Raw genomic sequence first — 10,569 nt, forward strand, 5'->3', positions numbered from 1 at the left:
GTATATATATATATATACATATACATATATATATATATATATATATATATATATATATATATATATATATATATATATATATATATATATATATATATATATATATATATATATATATATATATATATATATATATATGCCACGGCGAAAGACCGAAATCAGTGGTTGTTGACTTTCACCTGTGAATGTCGACAAACACCAAATACGTCGGTGAAGGATCGAATATTTCATTTCATTCTTGTACATTCGGACCCTCACCGGTGTATGTCGACAATCACAGATATGCTTTGGTGAATGTCCGAAATATTTATTACATTCGATTTGATATGAATTTATTCGTGGATATAATTACATTTATTCGATATTTTAACCGTACACTAATGTTTTTATAAGGTTAAGTGCCACTGCCCGGTATACATTTGCCCGGTATACCCTACACTGATGTTTTTTCAAGATTAAGTGCCAATGCCCGGTATACATTTGCCCGGTATACCTTACGCTGATGTTTTTTTAAGGTTAAGGACCACTGCCCGGTATACCCTACACTGATGTTTTTTTTAAGGTCAAGTGCCATTGCCGGTATATATTTGCCCGATACTCCAAACACTGATGTTTCTTCTAATCTATCGTCAGTAAGTATTAAAATATAGAATAAATATAAATATATCAAATAAATATAATAATATTAGCGAATAAATTAATATGAAATTGGATATAACAAATATTTCGGACATTCACCAAAGCGACTATGTGATTGTTGACATTTACCGGTGAGAGTCTGAAATAAGGGTATTCAGCAAATATTTCGGACATACACCAAGCGACAACGTGAATGTTGACATTCTCCAAATTTCGGTGTTTCACCGCAACATATATATATATATATATATATATATATATATATATATATATATATATATATATATATATATATATATATATATATATATATATATATATATATATATATATATATATATATATATATATATATATATATATATATATATATATATATATATATATATATATATATATATATATATATATATATATTTATATATATATATATATATATATATATATATATATATATATATATATATATATATATATATATATATATATATATATATATATATATATATATATATATATATTTATATATATATATATATATATATATATATATATATACATACATAAATGAATGTAGGAATTTTTAAGTAATATATTATACTTATACAAAATTAATACTGTTTACTTGTTATTTTGAACTTATAATCACATTTTTGCTATATTTTAATATCAGGTGGTGAGTATATCTCTGATGTTTAGTGTAAAAGAATATTGTTATTATAGTTCCTGAAATTGTTTTACTAATTTATGAGTATTATATATATATAATATATTTCTCAAATAAAATACCGTCTTAACACTTTTTCTTTTTTAGATCTCATTGGAGGAGGTAGGTGATTTTATGTGTTAGAGATTTTTTAATTTAACTGCTTATTTGGGCATTAGTGAAGTGTATCGTAATTTTAAATTAATAATTCTCTTTTACATTTTTTACAGTTGTCGATGTTGCTGGCAGTAAGTATTTTCAATTACTTTCCGCATTTTTCTTATTTAACTCTCACATTTTCTAGATTTTGATTTCGTTTAACATACAATTAGAGAATATAATTGAAAATAGACACTTTTTAAGTATCAAAAATCCATTTTAGTTGGAAGAAAAATCTAAAAAGTGTCTACTTCATATTGTAGTACTGAAATCGAATGCTTAACTATTTGTTTTAATATCAGAAAAATTACCAGATTATCAGAATGATTGCCGGCGCAAAATAGTAACTAATGCAATTTCAACAATTAGCAGAATCTTAATTATTTGCATGATCTACAAATTGCCGTCAGGTATATATTATAAATTCATCAAATTATAAAGGAGAATATAGTAATTATTAAACTCCATCCTGGGGTGTTATTTTCAGAAGCTTGAACCTCCATTTAAAATTCTCTTGAAAAAAAAAAAACTTAGTATGAAACTTTCCTCTAAATAAAATACTAAAACCATCGTAAAATTAAACATAAAGCGCAAATTATACGGTATTTAACTGTTTGGCAATTTTTCCATTTGTATAGTAACACTATACCCGAAATTAAAAACAACAAAATTAACGTCTTTCAAACATTTAAAAAATATTTACATAATTATAGTCATTTAAAACACATATATTAATTTAAAAAATAACTCAAAAGCAAATTTAAAAGAATAAATAGTTTTTTTGCCATGCTCTAAGATATCATAATAACATAGCCGAATTTTACCACATTTTCAAAAAGTTTTCACATATCATATTTGTTATTAGTTTTAACAAATTCATTAACGTACCACTTTTTTTTAAAAAAAATTACTGAACTGCTCGGTATTCCCCTAGAGCCCGAAACACTGTGTAGATTACCATACTTTGGTAGTTTTGATCATATTTTCAGTGCAAAGGAAATTTTTAGTTAGCTCTAAGTTTTATGACGACAGATCTTCTTTCATAGCAACTAAATGTTGTGATCTAAATGTTATAAAATTTCATAAAATATGATTTTTACAGCTGCAGTAAAAAGTGGTAAGTAGAGTTATAAGTTCGCTATTTTAACCTTTTTTTTAATTCCTGTACTTGGTGTAAATTTAAAACAGAATTTTTGTACTAAAAATATTTTACTTTCAATTTATATTTAATTCCTAACTCACTTCTATTTGGAAGATATATTTCCAGAATAATGCATATTTTTAAACATTTTTCCTGTTAAGTTTGAACTCGAATAAATAAATAAATAGATTGAACTGCAAACGATTTCCTAAATAATTAAAAAATACAGTCCTAAATACTTTATCAATTTAAATTTGAGTGCTTTAAACAATTTTGATTCATGAAAATTCAATTTTTTACATTTAAGTATATTTACTTTTTAATAAAAGCACAATACTATAATCAAGATAATCGATCTTTTTAATGAAAAACTTTTTTATAAAAAACTTTTTCAAGAAACATTTTGCACTAGAAGAGAATTTTTTGTACATCAATCAAGAAAAAGTATACAAATACATGCATGTGCATGCAAGTTTTTCGACGATGCCGGTCGATGTATGGTGGTCAGGAAGCTCATCTCAAGATCTAGCACTCGAATCCCTGAAAAGGCATTGATGTTCTTTTCTCCTCTTTGCATAAATATTTGTCCTTCTTTATGTGAGAGCAGCATGGGCCCAGAATGTGGTCCCGCTGACAAAGTCACCAAAGTGGTCACCAAATCTGGGTGATCTTTGAAATAAAAAAAAAGAAAGTTTATTCGAAGATTAACAATGATGTTTTGGCAGGAAATTACAAAAAATAAAATTTCTTTTCTCCATTTTATGTTGGTGTAAATTAAAATATAATTTCTTTTCTCACTTTCAGTTGCAGATACAGTCGGCGGTAAGTGTGAAAAAACCTAAAATTTCGTATTTTAAAATCTAAATAAAATTAAATAAGTAAAATTTTAAAATCTAAATAATGAAAACAATGAGGAAAGTACAACTTCATTAAGAAAATAAATAAAGATCTTGTTAAAAATCTAGTTCTACCAACCCTTTTTCAACAACCTTTTTGTTAATGTTTTCCTTGGGATAGCCTTATTATTTGAGACAAAAAATATGAAATTTTAATATTATATATCCATACAATTTTAGAATATTTTAAATACAAATTCTCTTAGACTAAATGCAAAGACTTTGATATCAAAGTACTGTAAAGTTTACCATAGTTTATACCATAGTTTTCACAGTAGTATTTATCTACTCGCATTGATTGATTGATTGATTTTAAAGTAACTATTACTATAAAAATTATAGTATATCAGTTCTTTGGTTTCTTAAGACTTTACATAAAAGATACTGGCACCTTGAGTGCCCGTAGCTTTTACTACAGTTTGATAAGGCGTTAAAATATAATACCAAAATACAAATTTTTTTTTATCTTAAGCAGAGAAGGAATGAGTTTGGAATTTAGGTCTGGGTATTTAATTCGATCAGAAGTAATTAAAATAAATAAATTAATATAAAATTATCTGAAGACTTAAATTCACAAATCTATATAATTATCAGTTAAAATTGACTCTACTCAAAAGAAGAGTAATCCTGTAAAATACTTACCATATATTTAATTTTGTGTCGCATTTAATGTAATAGTATTATAATTAAACTTATAATAAACATTAAAATGAAATTGTATTGTTAATCGCGTAATATTTTAGTGTGTCATACTTTAAGAATTTTAAAGTTTTTCACACAATTAAGACCTTAAGACTAATATTAGAATAAATATTAGAATTAGATGAAAATTAAATTATGTTACATCTAGCGGTTCAAATATTTTTTAAATATTTTCAATTTTTTATTACAGCTGTTGTTGGAGGTGGTAAGTAATTGCTAAATCGAATTGCAAACATTAAAATTCTCTTTTAGTTATTCGTTTTCTTAGAAACTAGGGAAATTACTACTACTCAAAAGAAAAGTCGTTTTGAAAACGTTGTTCAATGAAAGAGAAGAAACACCCTTAAAACACCTTAAGCGAGAATCTCTTTCAACGATTATTGTTTTATACATAATTTTGAATTAAAAATTGTAAAAATACCAAATCGAAAATCACTTCCTAATTTTGACACTTTACCTTTCCGTCAGTTTTTTTTTTACATTTTTAATACAATATTTAAATTTTCAGCAAACAAAGACATTTTCAAATTTTTTGACATCTGCTCTGCACTTCCACTTAAGCTTGCATCCTAATCCAAACTCTTATATAATAGAATGACATAGAAATCCTCATACTTAATAGAATGGCAATCTCGAGGTACAAAGAATGAAATGAGAAACCAAATTATTCAACACATATGTAATTTTTGATTCCAAATTTCAGATTCTGAACTTATTTAGTTCCGAAACAATTTGGACATTTCAATTTATTTAAAATGTAATTCTAATGCTTTTCTTCGAATGTAAAAATTTTTAGAAAATTTAGTTCTAATATTTTTCTTCAAATGTAAAAATTTTCAGAAAAATTAACACCTAAACCTTTCATTTGACTTTGATAAAATTAGTAAATTTTGGACAAAAAATTAAAAATATATATATAAATTTCCCAATATATAATAGTATTCTGAAGTAAAACTGGCTACATAAATTAAAACTAGACATAAATAAGAAATAAGCAAAATCTGTTTCATAAAATCAGTGGAGTACATTTTCACATATTTTTCGATTTTAGATTTGATTTTGATTAAATACATTAGTGTACCTAGCAAATGTCAATTTTCAAAAAATTTCACAAAACCTGATTTTAATTAATTCAAAATTGCAGAAAAAAATTTTTTATTTAGCCAATTAATTAACTTATTTTTTTAATATTTTGCAGCCGTCGGAGGAGTTGCTGGTAAGTATTTTTAATTTTAAAATATTTTCCATGTTTCGGCATTTAAAAGCTAGAATAATAAACTTAAAATTTTACTTTTTCAGCTTTTTTAACCCCAAAATAAATGACTATATAAGAAACGAGTTTGTTTTCTAAAGATTGTTAATTTTACGAATTGCGGACATAAGACTTGAAAATCACATAAATATAATTATTTAATTTTTTATAATAAAAAATAATATTTTTCAATTAATTCGTTAATACAGAAATTTAATTCAGATAATTTTTTATTCTAGCTGTTGTAAGCCAAGGTAAGTTTCAAGGGTGATGTTAAGCAAACATTTATAACAATGAATTGAATCTGTACTAAGAAAATATAAGAAACTCAGCAAACAGTCTTACAGTCTTCTGCTGGAAGTAATTTGGAATACGCTTTTTTGCGTTTATAATATGATAAATATGTTGTTAGGAATTTGCATTCGAAAACTTAATTACATTATTTACTTTTCACGGTTTTTAAAAAAATTATCTATTTTGTTCCGATAGTTTCGTTTCATTTTTGAATTAAGAACAGTTTTGTATTGGAAAACGTTCATGCGCCCATACAGTTTTCGTGAAACATACTGAAGCCAGTTTCACCCTAAAAAACGTAACTAGAGTAAAGCTATGATTGATGAGTTACATAAATCAGAAAAACTTTTATTTTAAAACTGTTATTGAAGAAAAATAAAATCTTTTGCTAAACTAAACGATATTCTTATTATAGCAATATTCTTTTAAATCATAAACTTGTAGTACAGTGACATATGAACAAGGTGAGTAAAAAGTAAGATAGAACAATTTATAATGTAACACTTTTATACATTTAAATAAAGTGTTCTGTATGTAATTATTACATGGGAAGGAGGGAAGAAACTGGAGGAGGGTTAGTATGATTCTAAGAAAAGCAAAAAAAAATTTATAAAGCTCCTTTGTTGTATTGTTTGATAAGAATTTAATATAGCTCATTCTAGCGAGGTTATTATTATATATATGCTAGTTAACAATGGTTAAATAGCAAAATTGTGACTTCTCTATAAAAAGTATCAAACATTAATGAATTTTAAAAAGTGCTCCAGATTATCTGAAATATAATTTATACAATAAAATTTCTCCAAGTAAATATGTTATGTTATTTACTGTGACTCAGTGATTAAAAATTTAGATTTTAATCAAATGAAATATTGTTTTTAATATTTATTTTACTTCAAAATCATATAAATCATTGAAAAATGAAAAATGGTTAAGAAGAGCAAAATTTGTTTTTATGTGCAAACATTTTGAGTTACATTATAAAAAAAGATTCAATAACAATAAAATAAAAATGATTCAAAAGTTTTATAAATAAATTGAATATTAGGAGTATTAAAAATAGTAAGTATTCACGTTGCATAAAATAGGAGCAAAATTAGTAAAATTCCTGACTTTTTTATTTCATGACAATGAAATTTATATTAAAAAAAATGATCTTATGAAAGATAATATGCTTTAAAAATCATGTAAATCATTTAAGAAGTAAAATGTAAATACTTTTAAAGCAAATATTCAAACTTAAGCAACTATCCAACAAACATTACTTGAAATATTGGAACGTAGATTGTTCATTAAAGTTGAGATCTCCGAAGAATCTTCATGAAATTTTCAAGATAAACTAATATTTATTTTTAGATTGTATTTCAAATCTATTCTTTCTTTTTTTTAAGTTATAAATTTTTAATGAAAATTTATTGTTACTTGCATGAATATTTTTTCTAAGACTAATTACATTTATGCGTTCTTTAAAATTCTAGCTGTTGATATACTTGCGGACTTATAAGCACGATATATGGTAATTTTCATTTTAAGTATTTTATTTAAATATTATAAATTTTAGTACTTTTTGGTTTGCCTGCCAATTTTTGTTTTACTTTATTTATTTTGGCTTTGTTTCTTGTATTTTTTTTAGGACACGGGGTATTTTGTAAAAACTTTCGCGTGTAAAGAAAATGTATCACTCAAAACATAATCGAGATCTTTAATCTCCCTTTCCCTTGTGTCTGACGAAACCGAGAAATAACGAAATGATTTTTATCACGAATGTGGGAAAGAAATGCGTGGAGTGGAATATTATTGATAAAAAAAGAGTAACATTTTCAAGCGAAAAATACTGTAATTTTAAATGTTAAATAAATAATTTTCCTATTAATCTACATCATTTATTATTATAGACGAATATAATATATTTGATAATAAAAATAGAAAAGTTTGAGCAAATTTTATTCGAGAAAACTCCAGCACCAAAATTGGAATTCACGGACTACTTATTACATACTGAAATTGAAATTTTGAATCATAAATGAAAATAATTGAAAATAACTGCTGCAGTGAACAAAACACTTTACACTTATTATGAAATGGGCACTAATTTATTAAGTAATTAACGGGGCACTAATATTAACAATAAAATACGTATCCAATGAAGGAAAATGTACAACTTCCCTCTTTCCTTTTTTAATATTTTGAATCATTCCTTAAATTCCGTGTGGCAAAAGCGAAAAAAAAAATCATATATGTTGTGCCACAATATTGTTGTTTTCCCACTTAAAAAAAAACCGTAATATTTCCATTTAAAAATTGGTTTTATCGCAAATAAATTTTCAAAATCATACTGAAAAGAATATAAATTTCTAAAAATAAATAATTTAATTTTCATTGAAGAAGAGTTATGGACAAAAGTTTGCAAATAATAAAAAAATTGAAGAATAAATTTATTCAACTGATAATTTCAAACATAAAACTGATAATGAATCTTTAAAATCAAATATTTAATTTTAAACAACAATTAACATATATTTTTTTTAGTATTTAATATCGCATAAAAGTATATGTTTTTATTGCTTGAAAACGGATTTTTTCTAAAACCTTGATTACTTTATTGCAATTTTTATTTGATTTTAGTGAATATGATTGAGTGATTTTTTGATTTTAGTGAAATGATATAAATGATTGTAGATTAAAACTTGAAGAGAACAAATAACTTACTTTTTCATTCATAATTATGAATTCTTACAGACCCAAGAATTTTGTGATTAAATATTTGTAGTTATGTTTCCTAATGTTGCTTTGTCTGAAGAATTTTTTTTTCAGATTTGAGAACGTACTCAAGATATTCGATGACGGCAAGAAGCATTCTAAAAAAATTGGATGCTATGTAAAAATTCAACTACATTAATAAATAAAATATGTGTTCTTAAAAACAATTTGTTGCTGTTATCCATTTTAGTTAACAATTTGAACTCTCACTATATATTACATTCGATTTCACTACTCATTTTTTTAAGTAATTTATAAAAGAAATCCTGTTGTCTAAAAGTTTTTTATTCAAGTATTCATTACTCTTAAGTGAGTAAAACTATTTTTAGAATAGTCGGAGCTGCTCAGATTTCTGTATAAAAGTCCTAAGTCATTTCGAAAATCATAAGCAAAATATGGTTTGAAGTTTTTCTGAATAAGGGTTTTTTCTGAATAAAGGACCCAGAAGAGATTTTAAGCATGAGTAGTTCGTCATAAGATGGATTCAATACCAAGAAATTTATGAAAAATGTTTTTATTTTACAATTTTGAATTCGTTGGATAAACAATTAACTTTCTACAAATAAAATGACTATACTTTAAAATTAAACAAAGATGACTGAAGTTTACCTTTGCAAATTAGATATGCTGCATTCTTTTTTTCCCAATGTCCACCCTTACATTGTCATTCGGGTATCAAAACATTGTCTCATTCGTTATTCGGGTATCAAAAGGACAGATGTGTTGACTACTCTTTCAGGGGGCACCATATTTGGAGGGCTAAAATTAAGCCTAGCAGCATGAAGGACATTTAGTACAGAGAGAAGACGGAAAGAACATACACTCATATGATTGGGATTCAAATCCGGGACCTTTTTGACACGAGGTCAGCTCTCTGATATACAGGACGGTCAGTACAGTGAGCAAAAAAAAAAATATCACCCTGAATAACTTTTGTTTTTATTCTTATGATCGCATTTTCACGTACTAAGTGTCAATCTTAAGGTTCCTGGGAGTGACCTAAAATATGCTAACTGTGTAGTGCTAACTATTAATTAAGTTATGACATCGGACACAAAAACGTACTTACTCTAAATAGACGATATATATATATATATATATATATATATATATATATATATATATATATATATATATATATATTGATTCGTAACCTTCAAAATATATCGGGTAGTCGCTATCTGGTCCCCATAGTTTGGTCAGGAGAGGGATCCAAAGTTTGGACACCTTAATGCTAATTTCACTTTTTGTGTTTTAAGCTAAATTTTCAAAACTAATTAAGCAATTCAAAAAAAATTGCATCCAATCTGAAAAACCGTTTACCCAACGATAATTTCATACAGAAGATGAAGAAGATTTTTAATAATTATTTTTTTAATTTTTTGTTACTTAATTTAATTGTGAATGAAAACATTTTGAAATATGAGGTGTAAGTGTTTTTATACTAAATAATATATACCTTAATTATCTATATATAATACCATATTAAGAGTTCTTACTTTATTCGGTAGAGTCCGAGAAAAATGAATTAAAATTAAAACAATAAATTGGCGACTATGAAGACATGTTTAAATGGATCGATTAATATTTAAATGGGGTTAACTTACTAGAAAGTTGAGTTATGCGCGCGGAGAGTGAAATTTCATTCCTATTTTTTCCGCTAATAACCGATTGCTTATCCATTTGCTTAAGTATTAAATACGATGTTTATTTTGTAGTAGTCTGAAACTTTATTCGGAATTTAGTTTAGAGATTTTAATAAAATATTTTATTCAACAAATTTAGAGTGCTATAAAAGCATGTTGCTGACAGAATGTAATTATACATCAGCTTTTTTTAATTTTATTCTTTGATTTGTTCTTTCTATATTTGATACAATTTCAATAGTAAACAAACGTATGGGTAGCTTTGGAATAATATTCTTATCAATTTCTTCAATATATATTTTTTAATTATCAATACGAATTTGTTGACATCATTTTTAAGTATCTTAAAATTTTTGAATATCTTACGTATCGTC

At 25.1% G+C, this 10,569-nt stretch overlaps 1 long non-coding RNA gene across 1 annotated transcript; it reads left to right on the plus strand.

The window, feature by feature from the left end:
- The first annotated feature begins 1,452 nt into the window (after positions 1–1,452).
- LOC147807029 (uncharacterized) lies at positions 1,453–8,716 on the plus strand. The gene is made up of 9 exons (XR_015435457.1): positions 1,453–1,468; positions 1,576–1,593; positions 2,607–2,621; positions 3,450–3,467; positions 4,434–4,448; positions 5,442–5,459; positions 5,735–5,749; positions 7,268–7,305; positions 8,604–8,716. It is a non-coding gene; the product is annotated as an uncharacterized LOC147807029 (long non-coding RNA).
- The last annotated feature ends 1,853 nt before the right edge of the window (positions 8,717–10,569 follow it).

The sequence above is a fragment of the Parasteatoda tepidariorum genome, chromosome 7 (assembly GCF_982258835.1).
Source record: "Parasteatoda tepidariorum strain Cologne lab strain chromosome 7, Ptep-v5.0, whole genome shotgun sequence".
In the NCBI taxonomy this organism is placed as follows: domain Eukaryota; kingdom Metazoa; phylum Arthropoda; class Arachnida; order Araneae; family Theridiidae; genus Parasteatoda; species Parasteatoda tepidariorum.